Raw genomic sequence first — 13,573 nt, forward strand, 5'->3', positions numbered from 1 at the left:
TCATCCCAATCATGAAAAAACAAAAATGACATTATTCTACAGAAAGCCTACCAAAAAAAAAATGCTGAAACCAGTAATTGATTTATATGTAGTATCTGCATACCTGTGTGTAATATAGAGCTGGCTCCTCTTTCCCCCCAAATTTATTTTTCTCTTTTTTCATTGGAATTGACTTTTAGCTGGGCCCAGGGCCCTCTATCTGGAGACTGCATTTCCCATTCTGCCTTGTGACTGGGGATGGTCATGTGACTTTGTTTTCATCTATGAAGCGTAAGAAGGTGCAATGTGTACATTTTCCACATTACTTGCTTAAAAGGAAATTGCTTGCTCTTTACTGCCTCCTTTTTATTCCTGCCACCTGGAACACAGACATGGCAGAGCATAGTGCCTGGCAGAGCAACAAGATGGAAGGAAACCAGGCTCCTGAATTGCTTCGTGGAAAGCTGTCTCCCAGAACTGACTGCCCCACTACACCTTTAAAGTATAGAGAAATAAATTTCTACTTTATTTAAACCAGTGAGTTTTCTTATCTCTTCTTTGAGCCACATACCCTTTACCCTACCTGGTATGATATATAAGGTATTATATTCTAACTAATTTGATACGTGAAGAATCTCATCAAAGAATGTCTAGATCAATTTTTTTAAAACTTAGATAAATTCACTTGCTCTTAGAAGAATCAATGTCAACATTTATGGATATATGAAGAATATCAAATATTTTGACACTGCAAGGTCCATATTTGCATCATCATGCTATTTATTTTCCCCAGAGCCTCATGCTCAAAGTTGCCTGTAAAGATCTTGGAACTGTCAGAGATGTTAGAAAAAAGTGTAGAATAGAGGTTAAGTGCATAGAACCAAGACTAGAATTGCTCAAGTTCAAATCCCAGTTCCTCTTATTTATTAATGGTATAATCTCAAGCAAGTTATTTAAACTCTGTTACTTCAGTTTCATCTGTGAGATGATGGTGATAATAATAGCCTTTAATTTATCAGGTTGTTGTGAGCATTAATTGAGATAATCCACTATTAAGTAAGGTATTTAAGCATCTGGTAACCATTCAATTAAAAAGTACATATTGTTTTTATATTATTTTATATCCTGGAGTCTTAACCAGAAAAAGTCTTTATCAGAAAAGTACCTCTGCAGTCTGTAGAAAGAGCAAATTATTCTAGATATAGCAGTAATGGTTGGGATTCATTGTTTGTACACACCAAATTAGCAAATTCTGGACTTTACTTTGGGCATCAAAAAGACAGAGGTATTTTTGTTGTACTGCCCAACATCTTTGATATATCCACAAATATGCCTAAATGGCAATGCAGTAAAAGTAATGTCTTAGCTCTATTATTCTGAAGCACTATATCTCAAAACATTATCCTATAAAGAGAAAGAACTCATAAGAGGGAGATAATCAGTGTTGATTTTCAACAGTTCTGTAGAAGGACAAAGGAGTCATGATCACAATTATGTAAAGTCATTTCTTTGAAGCTTTTGTTCTCTGTGATAGCGTTTATTTCCATTGGATTACTTCTTCTTGGTCAGGTGTGTACAGATGGTTCCTTAGTAAACACCTTTCAATAGTGATTTTATAGTGTCTGTATTCCATATGAGACCGTCACGTTTTTTCCAGGTGCAGGCTTACAAGGTTGTGCCAAGAAAAGTGTAAATAAGCAACATGGCTTATACCATTTAGTTCATATCCTTGTTACAATGTTTGTCCCATTGTGTTATGACCAGCTGCGTGAATGTCTGATGCTCTGAGTTCCTCAAGGGTAAGCAGTATCATCTTTGTATCAGCAGTATTTTAAGAAGTGCTTAGCCTCTGGTAGGTATTAAATAAATGTTTAATATGAATAAAAGTAAATATGTATCACATTATGGAAATCATCAACTTGCTACATGATTGAACAGTATTTTATTTATCTATTGCAGTGTAACAAACTACCACAAATGTAGCTGCTTAAAACAGCATACATTTATAATCTCACAGATTCTGCAGGTCCTTTAAATTGGTACATGGTTTACCTAGATTCTCTGCTTCAGTATTATTGGGGACTCTTCTAGAGTCTATTCACCACATAAATAAGATGTAAGTACTTAGTCCACTCAAATGAAGAAACTTCCTTGGGTTCACATGCTAATTCATGAGAATGTCCAGGGGTCTGCTCAAATGCATTAATGCTCCAGACACCTGAATGTTAGAGGACAGACAGTCTTACACAAAGATCCTTACAGTTGGAATGGATGAGTTGAACCCCAAAATCACCAGACCATTTTGTTGGGATGAATGCCCAACTAGAAGTCCTTTAAACTGGTGACTGAAATATGAACATTGAAGGTATGCAACATCTCTCTGTTAGCCTGGGAATTCAGAACAGAAATATCTCATGTGGTCCTTGGCATGCTCCAGGTGATTCTAACCATTTGGATAGCCAGCCAAAAGCACTAAGCATGCATAGGGGCAGCAAATGCACAAGAACCATCAATAACGGGGGAGGTATTAATTAGCTATTGTTACAATAATGGTGCATAATAAACAACTCCAATATCTCAATGACTTACAGGAGCATTTATTTTTCTCACTCAGGGATCACAGGTTGGCTGTGGCTTACATAATCTCATTTGGGCTTGGCTGTGCCAAAGTGAGCTAGGCTGGACTCCAGGCTTTGGGCTGGGTTCAGGTCTGTTCCACGTGTCTTCTTCATTCTGGGACCAAAGCTACACAGGGGATGTTCATGTTCTGCTCATGGTGGATGACAGAAGTACAAGAGAAGCAAGTGGAAACATTAAAGAATTCTTAAGGCTTGGGCTCAAAAGTGACATGCTATTACTCCTGCTCACATTCTATTAGCTAAAGCAAGTCATATGGCTAAGTTCAATATCAATATGATGTGGAAGTCTACCGTGCTTACTTTAGTGGGAAGCAATACAAAGTCCCATGACAGAACATGGTGAGTAATTCCAATATAAAGAGAGACTAAAAAATGGGAAGTAATGAGCAAAGGCAAGCACAAGGTAGCAACCTTAGAAGCTGGTCAAGTTGCCTGTGACACTATAATGAGCTTCCTGCTTGCTGCTTTAAAAGAACAAGGCACACCATCACGTAAGTAACAATTCAGGCCATGCATTGATACAACACTATCCTCCCTTGATATGTAATCCTCTATAAAATACAAAATCTACATTATGGTAATATAATAAAGGTAAAGATTTTACAAGCACAAGGGCCTTAAAAATTATAGTTCCCATGGCAAATATAACACAGTTTTTTGTGCCCATATACTGTAAAGACAGAGGTCCTAACTATAAACAATAATGGGAAATCATGCATATTCAGGGATGTGGGTGATGAAAGAGTTATGGGTTCAGTTAGAAAAATTACTTTGGGAATTTTGTCTTATGGATGAAGCCTCAAGTAATGTAAAGCATAATATAACTGTATGTTTAATAGGTGACTGAATAAAGTAATTTTCATTCAAAAAGGCTGCAATGTTGTAATCCAAATAAAAAGAAACACATTTTCTTAGATGTATTATGGATAGTGCCAATATTTTATTCCTGTGTTTTTGTTTCAAATTTCAGTAGTTTTCTTTAACTGATGGTTCTTTGTCGGGATCTATTTGCTCACAAATGAGTCGGCCTCATGAACCTGGCAAACTGACGTATTATGTTTCTGTTTACTTTTTAACTCGCAGACCCTCCAAAGAGCATCTGTTCTCAACTCTTATTTACCTATACAGTTAAAATGGATTAATATGGAATCATTTGCAGTTTGCCATTTAGCTTGGCTTATCTGAAGGACATTAGATGTTATACTATCTTTAATTAATTCATTAGATATCAAATTCAATTTAAATTACATAGAAACACCAGAAGTTGAAACACTATTCTATCAAAAATACTTAAAGAACATAATGCTATTCCTTCCAATATAATGCTATTCCTTCCAAATTCTGTAGTGTCATAATAAGTGTCACATATGCAGCCAACTTCTGATACCCAATTATCAATTCATTTATGTATGCCTTAAGACATGAACAGATGTATTCCTGAAAAGCTGGAGAAGAGCTAAATTCCATATATCAGACTATTCTCTCATTTAACTTCTATATTTTATGTTAAAATATTGAGAGGTATATTCCTAAGGCAAAAGCCTTTAAAAGCATGTCTACAATTTGGGCTCACAAAGAGACTGTCTAGAGATGTCTCACAGGCTGCCTTACAATTTCCTGTTAAAATGCCCATAATGATACAGAAAAGAAGAAAGACTGGCATAGCACTGTGGACTTAAAATGAGGTAGGAATAGTTGCCAAAGTCCAGGTGGAATTTCCAAACTGTTTTATTGATAATGATGGACTGAAAACAGATTCTTAAACTATTCTCTTAAGTTCTTTCCTCTGACATAGACTATGACAGATGATTTCAAAAACCAGGGGAAAAAAATATTACCTCCCCATCCCCATCTGCATTTAACTCTGACATGGAGCTATTTTGCTGACCATAAACAGCAATTGAGCCAGTGAGAACTACAGTTTTGTCATCCATTGTCTCCTTCCCCACCTAATCTCAGTAGTACCTATCTCTCCATGCATTCAGAAAAACTCCCGGAAAGAACATGGTGGAAAGAGGGGCAAGGCAACAGGTTATATGTTGGGATTTTTAGTTAACCCAATGAAAAGTGCTATAAATGGGATAGAGACAGAAAGGGCATGAAGAAGACTGCCTGCTGGGTGAGTAGACCTTGCTCATATGCTACACTCTTCAAATAAGAATTTCAAACTGCTTCATCAGAGAAACCAATGTTGAAGGCAGGAGAAAAATGCAACATTAAACCAGTAGATATATACTAATGCATTAGAACAACACAATTAGTTTTGGAGAAGTGATTCTTTTTTGTGTGGGACAGACGACTCCCTTGGCCTTGGGCACTGATTCAGGTCATGCCCCTTGTATTCCAGTTATTAATATTGTGTAACAAACTACCCCAAACTTGGTGGCATAGAACAATTGTTTTTGTTATGTTCACAGATTCTGTGGGTCAGGAATTGGACAGGGCACAGCCAGGATGACTTTTCTATGCTTCACCCCGCCTGGGCCTCAGGGGTAAAGACTCCAAGGCTAGGGGACAAGTGAATGGTTGGGGCCTGGAATCTCCATCAATCATGTATCTGGCATATAGGCTGAGAGGACTGGAAGCCTGGGACTGCTCATCAGAGCCCCTGCAGGAAGCCTCATGAGGTTTGGCTTCATCACTGCATATGGTGGCCTGGAGATAATTAGACTTATACGTGGCAGTTCAGGGCTTGAGTGTGGTGAGTGCTCTGGGGAAAAAGGGGAAAGGGGCATGGCGTTTGCTGGCCTTTCCTTGAAAGGCACACAGCATCACTTCTGCTGCAGTCTTGGCTACCAGTGAGTCTAAACCCACCCAGATTTGAGGTCAAGGGCATGACCCACTTTTCAGTGGGGAAAATGTCAAGGGAGATATTGTTCATCTTTGGAAAATAGAATCTGCCTGTTATTGACTATCTGTCTCCCCTTCTATGGCTGCCACAATAGATTTAGTCTCTTAAACAAACACAAATTATCATCTTCTCATTCTCTAAGTCAGAAATTTGACACAGATTCCACCAACCTAAATCAAGGTGTCAGCAGGCTGCATTCCTTTCTGGAGTCTCTAAGGGAAAGTCTGCTTCCTGTTTATTTGGGTTGTTGACAAGACTTCAGTTCCTCGAGGCTGTGGAACTGAAGCCTTTATTTTCTTGTTCACTGTCAGCTGAAGGCTGCTCCCAGTTTCTAGGGGTCACTCACATTCCTTGTCTAGTGGTCCTCTTGCTTCATCTTCAAAGCCAGTAACGGCAGATTGGGTCCTTCCTAGGTATCACCCCTTTGACCCTTCTACCATCACATCTCTCTGACCATAGACTGGAAATGTGGAAAGGTTCTCTGCTTTAAAGATTCATGATTAGATTAGGCCCACCTGGATAATCTGAATCATCTCTCTATCTCCACATCCATAACCTTAGTCCCATCTCTTCCTTTTTGGCATTTAAGGTAATATTCCAAATTCCAAAGACTAGAGTAGGGCATGGATATCTTTGGCAGGGGCATAATTCTGCCTGCCTGCTGACCACAAACTAAGATGCCTATCCACATTTTGAAATGCTCCTCTTGTGGTGGTGCCATCCCTGGTTAAAATGTACTACCTTAGGGACTTTGCACATTAATCTGACCTTCAGGTTTAGGTTTGAGAATAGTCAAGGACATTCGCTCGGTCTATTGGAAAACACTGGGCTCAAACAATAGTAAACTCCAAATTCCAACATGAAGAGAAAGGAAAAAAATCAGTTTAGGGGTCTCTGAAAAAATACTGTAGCATCTGGGAGCAGAAACACCACCTTTTATTATTCAAAGGAAGATCATGGTTCTGAAAAAATAAAGTCTCTAAGAAATACATTAAAATTTTACTAAATATATGCTTGAAATAATAAAAAAAAAAGTCCAAGAACATGGCTTCTTGTGAAGAGAACAGAAATGACAAGACTGACATAAAGAGGTCTGTGAAAGGAAATGGATTGAAATGAGAAATAAGAATGTAAGAAGACCCCAAATACAAAAGCAGAATTAAAATCTACACAGAAGTGACTAAAGGGCAAAACTGACACTGCAAAATAACAAGCCAGTAATGCGGAGGACAAACTGGAGAAATCCTCCTAGGATGCATATTCATGGATTTAGGACTCTTGGTTGCAAATAACAGGAACTTCATCCAATCTAGCCAACGAGTCTTCCTTTGTTCTAAGAATGTTCAAGTGGAATCTGCCACTTGCAGCCAAAATAGTTCTAAAATAATTTGGATGGTATATATCAAGTTTGAATAAAAATAATTATTAAGGCTGATTTAACATATATACATAAGACTTTGTGCTTCACAAATAGAAGTTGTGCCTTTTCAACTTTCCATGGAATAATGTTCCATTTAACTATTTCTTCCTTCTTATAAGAGTCAGGTGGAATTAAATGACTCTGATGATTGTCATCTGAGCATATATATTTGTGTATTTTTATGTAATATATTACAATTCATTGCAAAAAAAGTCCCCAAAACACAAAAGAAAACAACCAGAAAAACTGGGAAAAGACAGAGGTATGAAACTGATAAAAATAAAAGCAGAGATTAATTTAAAAAAACAAACGAATAGAAGCATTGATAAATTCATTAGGTACTTCTTTGAAAAAGAAGGCAAAATGTAAAGATATATTAGTTTTCATAGAAAGTGGATATAAGCAAAGGATATGGAAATTTTATTGGAAAATTATTCAAACAATTTTATGAAACTAATGAAACTTTGATACCAAACCTAAAAAATGTAATACACAGTTTTATGTAATAGGCTCAAAACCCACATCTGACAGGTGTTCATAAATGGAATTAATCAGTTATAATAAAATAATAACATGCTATTTTTAGTTGTATGTAGGCTTCTAATGTAAAGATGCTCTAATATTAGGAAATCATATATACATATCTTTAGGAAAAAACAAAAAACTTCACCTCAGTAGAGATTTAAAAAGCTATTTAATAAAGTGAACATTCATTCCTGATAGAAACTCTTAATATACCAAGAGTAAAATTATTTCCTTCATAACTATCTTAAACAATAGCCCAAATAATTCTTAATAATAAAATACTACAGCACTGTTCCTTAAAATGTCATTTAACATTTACTCAATTTGGGAAAATTGGCTAAATTTGGTGGTAGTCAAAATGGGGATGGGGTGGGAATAGATTAATTTAGATTGTCATCTCACAGGATATCAAGATAATTTTTAGATAGGTTAAAAAATGAAATGCAAAAACTGAAACGTTAGATTACCAGAAGGATTAATTAATTAATTAGTCTTGAGGAAGGGCACTAAAAAACAGCTTAAAAATCACAAAGGATTAACAGATTTAACTCCAATAAAATTTAAATTTTCTGTAAGTCATAAAACATTTTTATTGACTTTTTTTAGGTCTTTATTTTTTTAGAAACTAAAACTTTAGGTTCACAGCAAAATTGAGGGGAAGATGCAGAGATTTTCCATATACCCCCTAGTCCAACACATGCATAGCCTACCCCATTATCAACATTCCCCACCAGAGTAGTACACTTCTTAAAATTGATGAACCTGCATTGACACATCAGTATCACCCAAAGACCATAGCTCGCATTATGGTTCACTCTTGGTGTTGTCCATTTTATGGGTTTGGACAAATGTATAATGACATGTATTCATCATTATGGTATCACACAGGTATTTTCACTGCCCTACAAATCCTTTGTGCTCTACCCATTCGTCCCTCCCTTCCGCCCTCCCACCCCTAGTTACTAGTCACAAAAAGTCCAATACTGTAAGGTTCCGTTTACATCAAGTACCTAGGGTAGTTAAATTGATAGAGACAGAAAGTGGAATGGTGATTACTATTACCTATTACTCTTTTTTACTGTGTCCATAGTTTTGACTTTTAAGAAGAAATACAAAGGGCCATAAAACTTACAAAAGATGCAAATTAAGGAAAAACAAAAATAGTAATAGTTCTTTGGTCTCAAAAATAAACTAAGACTAATAAAAGATGACACCCTAGAATTATTGGATCCAAAGGCATAAATTTACATAAATTTCTTAATACATATTGCCAAATTGGTTGGAAGCTTCCTGTAATTTGGTGTATATACACAAGATTTATATAAATCCATAACCTTGGACCCAATAATTCTACTTCCAGTTACCTTTCCAAAAGAAATTAATCAGCAATGCAGATAATGAGTTTGTAGAAAGATGTTTACCAGAAGATTATAATAGATAAATTGGAAATAACTTAAAATGATTAAATAGTTATAACAATTATTCTATGAAATGGAATATTATATAGACATTACAAAGAATTTTAATAACTTGCAAAAAACACCAATAATACCACAACAGTACCAACAATGTGGTACTGTAAATGGAAAAGGGATACAAAATTATATGCAGTATGATCCCAATTGGTTTTAAAAAATCATTTATAGCTATATATATTCTGCATAGCACTCATATGATATAGCAGACAAACTAGGAGAAACCCACCAAAGTCTTTACAGTGATTATCTCTTGGTTGATAGTTTAGAGACAGTTTTGACATTCTTCTTTATTCTTTTTTTTATAGCTTACAAATTTTCTACAGTGAACATATATTATTTTTATAATGAAGTATTATTTGGGGGCACCTGGGTGACTCAGTTAAGCATCTGACTCTTGATCATGCACCAGGCATGGAGCCTACTTAAAAAAAAAGGTATTATTTTTATAGCCAGAAAAAAGAGAGACATTTTAAGATTAGCTCTTCTCTGTAGAACAGAGCATTCCATTATCAAGTTATTGTGAGGCAAGTTAAAATCTGAGGCTTGCACTTTCTTTCCTCCTTGATGATGGTTGATAGAAACTGCTTTATTTCATTTTAGGATACTCTAGACTCCTAAATTAGGTTTCTTTCTGGCTGCTCTTGTGGTGAACTTCTTTGCAACAGGCTTGTAAAAGATTTAAAAAGCCCCGTTATTCATAATAGCCAAAAGGTGGAAGCAACTCAAGTGTCCATCTACAGAATAGCTAGGTAAGTTGTAGTATATACATACAGTGGAATATTATTCAGCCTTAAAGAGGAAGGAAATTCTGTCACATGCTACAACACGGATGAACCTTGAAGGTATTTTGTTAAGTGAAGTAAGCCAGTCACAAAAAGTCAAATACTGTAAGATTCCACTTACATGAAGTTCCTAGGGTAGTTAAATTGATAGAGACAGAAAGTGGAATGGTGATTGCTGGGGGCTCCAGGGCAGAGGAGGAGAAAATTAAGAGTTCTTATTTAATGGGTATAGAGTTTCAGTTTTGCAAAATGAAAGAGTTCTGAAGATTGATTGCACAATCAATGAGAATGTACCTAACACTACTAAAAAATTACACTTAAAAGAGAATAAGTTGGCAAATTTTATGTTAAGTATATTTTACCACAATAAAAAAAAGGTTAAAACAGAAAGAGAGAGATAAAGGACACAAAGGAAGTAAAGAAAGCTCTATCTAGCACAGGCAAGGTGTACTGCACGCTAGCAGAACCTTAGAACTGGACCACTGGGAACTCACCTTTGATTACTGCAAGTCTTCATTTACTAAATCTGTTCCCTGCTTTATTAATTCTGTGAGATGAAAACTCTGCATATCAACTTGTCATCAATTAATGGATACTTGAATAATTTGTAGCACACCACATGGAATTAAGCCTTCTTAAAGCTGCATCTTTATAGGGGCTCTTAATTTGGACACCACCACTGTGAAGTGGTCCTTGAATGGGTTGAGGGTGGGTCTTTATTTCCATGCAAAATTCTGTCTGTAACTGAATATGTTAGTTTTATAAAAGAAGCCCCTTTGCTTCTAGCCGATTTTCAAGGGGGCTCCAAAGTTGAGAACCACTGTTTCAAGGGGTATTCCCTACATGATTTAGTCTGCTAAATTTCACTACCCACGTACTCTGGCTATCTCTCTAACAATATCTAAAAACTATCTCTAAGTCAGGATTTTATGGATATAACAGACTGAGAGTGATTGACACTTCACTATTAGAAGTTCACGATGTATAGTTTCCTTCATCTTTAGCTTGAGCATGAGTACATAGAACAGACAAGTGTTGTCTAAGTTTTAGTCCAGTACATTCCAGATTCCTCTGTTTTCTGTCTATTCAAGGTCTACTGGTAATTTTTGTGTCCTAAACTATTCTCGTCTTGCCTGTATTTCTGCTGAGATGTAATCTTTTTTTTTTATTAAGACCTTCCTTTGTGAATATTTCTCCATCTTTGCTTATGTGCTTGCTCAATGCTCACTTCAAAACAGTAGTTTAAAAAATTCTTGGCAGTGAACCAAAATTAGAAATGTATTTTATAGTATAATCCATTGCATGTACACTCATATATACATATATATGGAATAAAATGTCTCGAAATAATACCCTGACTGCATGTGAAACATTGATATTTTCTTTTCTATTCTATCCCATTTCGCTCCACTCCTTACTATTCTGTTAGTTATGAAAAGAATTGCTACCTGTGACCTGAATCCGGTGGTTCTCAAAGTGGTTCTCAAATTTAGCTGTACATTAAGGTCACTGAGGGAGCTTTAAAAATACTGATGCCTGAGTTCATCCTTCGTCCCTGCCCCCTTCAATTCCAACCAACCCAAGATTGTGATTTAATTGATCTGGGGAAGGACCTGAGCATTGGGATTTTAAAGAAGCAACCTCCAATCATGGGGAATCATCTGATGTGTAGCCAAGGTTGAGAAATGGACTTAAACAGATTTCACCATCCTCTGTTAGGTCTCATCCCTCAGGGCCAAAAGCATCGCTTTAAATGGCCTCTTTGATTACTGTTTGATGCTATAGAACTTAAAAATATTTTTATTACATTTCTTTTATTTTAAAAATAATATCTATTACCTCTTTATTATTTATTCAAATGCACCCTATAAAAGACTGAGGTTTTTATTTGCTCTTGTACCTCTGACCTTGCGTAAGCCATTTGTGATCATTTCCAACATGTGGACTAGACCAGTTCTTCTCAAACTTTAATCTCAAATTTTAACATGCATCAAAATCACCGGAGATCCTTGTTATTATAAAGATTCTGATTCAGTATGTCTGGGATGGGGCTTGAAATCTGCATTTCTAATGAGTTCCCAGGTAAAGCTGATACTGCTGGTCCATAAATGGCACTCTGAGTTGGAAGGTACTAGACAAAGTTGCCTCAACTCACCTTTCTAATTGGATCCTTCTCTATTCTCTGGCTAGCTAGCTCTGTGTTCTTTCCCTTAGTTATTTACAATTTTGCACAAACCTTGATGAAGTGAGTGGTTTTTATTTCCTTCCCATTGATAGGACAAGTGACCTCCTGATTAGGGCTCAAGATGGCAGGGTATCCTCTCCCAAAACACCAAATGAACAGATGTGTGAAAATTAGGAACCTTAGACATCAGAGCAGTAAACACTCACTTTGCTATTGTAATTTGAGCGGGTTTCCCTGATTGTACGTCCCCTACTATGCAGGTGGTACGTGTGTGTGTATTCACTTGTAATACAATAAATTCCCACATTGTAAGCATTCTTTCTAATCTTTGAAACTGAGGAATGCTTTCACAGCAAGATAATCTGTACTTGAATTTAGCACTACCCTACATTAAGGTATTTGTTTGCAAGCCCGTCTCTTACCAGCGTATAGGCACTTTGAGTTCAGGGACTATACCTTACTCATCCTTGTATTGTCAAAGAGCCTATTGGGCACTCAATGAAAATTGATTTGTTGAATTGAATAGTGGTAGTATTAGTTATTAATTACCATGATAATGCTCAGTAGTACCACCTCAAATCTCATTGGCCAAAACTAATTGGCATTTATTTGGCTCATCAGTCTGGATCATCTGATGATGTGTCAGATGGTAGGCTCACTATTGCCAGGTGACAGAGATGACTGGGCATTTGCCTCTCATCCACCAGCAGACTAGCCCACTATTTTCTCAAGGTGGTGGCAGAAGCGCAGGCATGCAGGTTGAGACAAGTAAGTGCTTTTCAAGCTGCTGCTTGCACGTATTTAATAATATCCCATTGGCCCGAACAAGTTCCCTGACTACCCTAGAGTCTGACTGAAAGGGCACTACAGAGGGATACGGCAAAGAATGACAGTAAATAATTGGAGCCATTTTTGCTCTTAATCTACTACAGAGGTTTTCCTTTCCTCCTTCATCCTCATGATTTCATCCCCCAAGTCTAAAATTTCTGCAATACGTGGAAACACGATAATAATGCTGAAGTCCTTCCTGATTTTAATTTTGAAACCACTAGTTAGTTCTGCCATAATAGAGGCTTGATCTGAAGTGATTTAGTCAAAGACACGAAGACCCTGATTTTCACTGGAGTGCAGCCTGGGTTTCATTATAGTCCATTCTCATGTCAGGTGTATCAGCCACAATCCTACCCACCTGCTGGTGCGCCATCCTTCCAGGCACTGGGCCAATATGCAGGGAAGCAGACAGCCATGTGTTTTAATCAGCATCTGTATCTTGATTTTTTTGGGTTGCTCTTTGAGCCATGTTAAACAAAAACATAAAAATTACCTTAAAAGCACCTTGATGAAAAGACACTGTTACCAACTTTCTCATCAGATGGGAAGACAATACTGAACATGGAGATAAGTGGCCAGCATCACTGAATTCACTGAACCCCAAATAAAAAACCTAATAAATGTCTAGTTTAACAAAACGATCATAAAGAAACCATTGATTGTAATAACAAGAAAAACTAAATAACCAATGATACTCTCGGTGTCCCCTTACTCATCTACTACAAGGAGATATATTACATGAAACATATGCACATAATTTAGAGGCAAATAGAATTGCTTAAAAAGAGATACTCAACTGACAGCAATAAAATTTAGACCAAAAATCAAAAAACTATTAAGCCTAGCAGTAACATTGATTAGATCTCTATTTTCTTATTTGGTT

Source organism: Callorhinus ursinus, unplaced genomic scaffold (assembly GCF_003265705.2).
Source record: "Callorhinus ursinus isolate GAN/ISIS: 27379988/994484 unplaced genomic scaffold, GSC_fseal_2.0 scaffold1, whole genome shotgun sequence".
Classification (NCBI taxonomy): domain Eukaryota; kingdom Metazoa; phylum Chordata; class Mammalia; order Carnivora; family Otariidae; genus Callorhinus; species Callorhinus ursinus.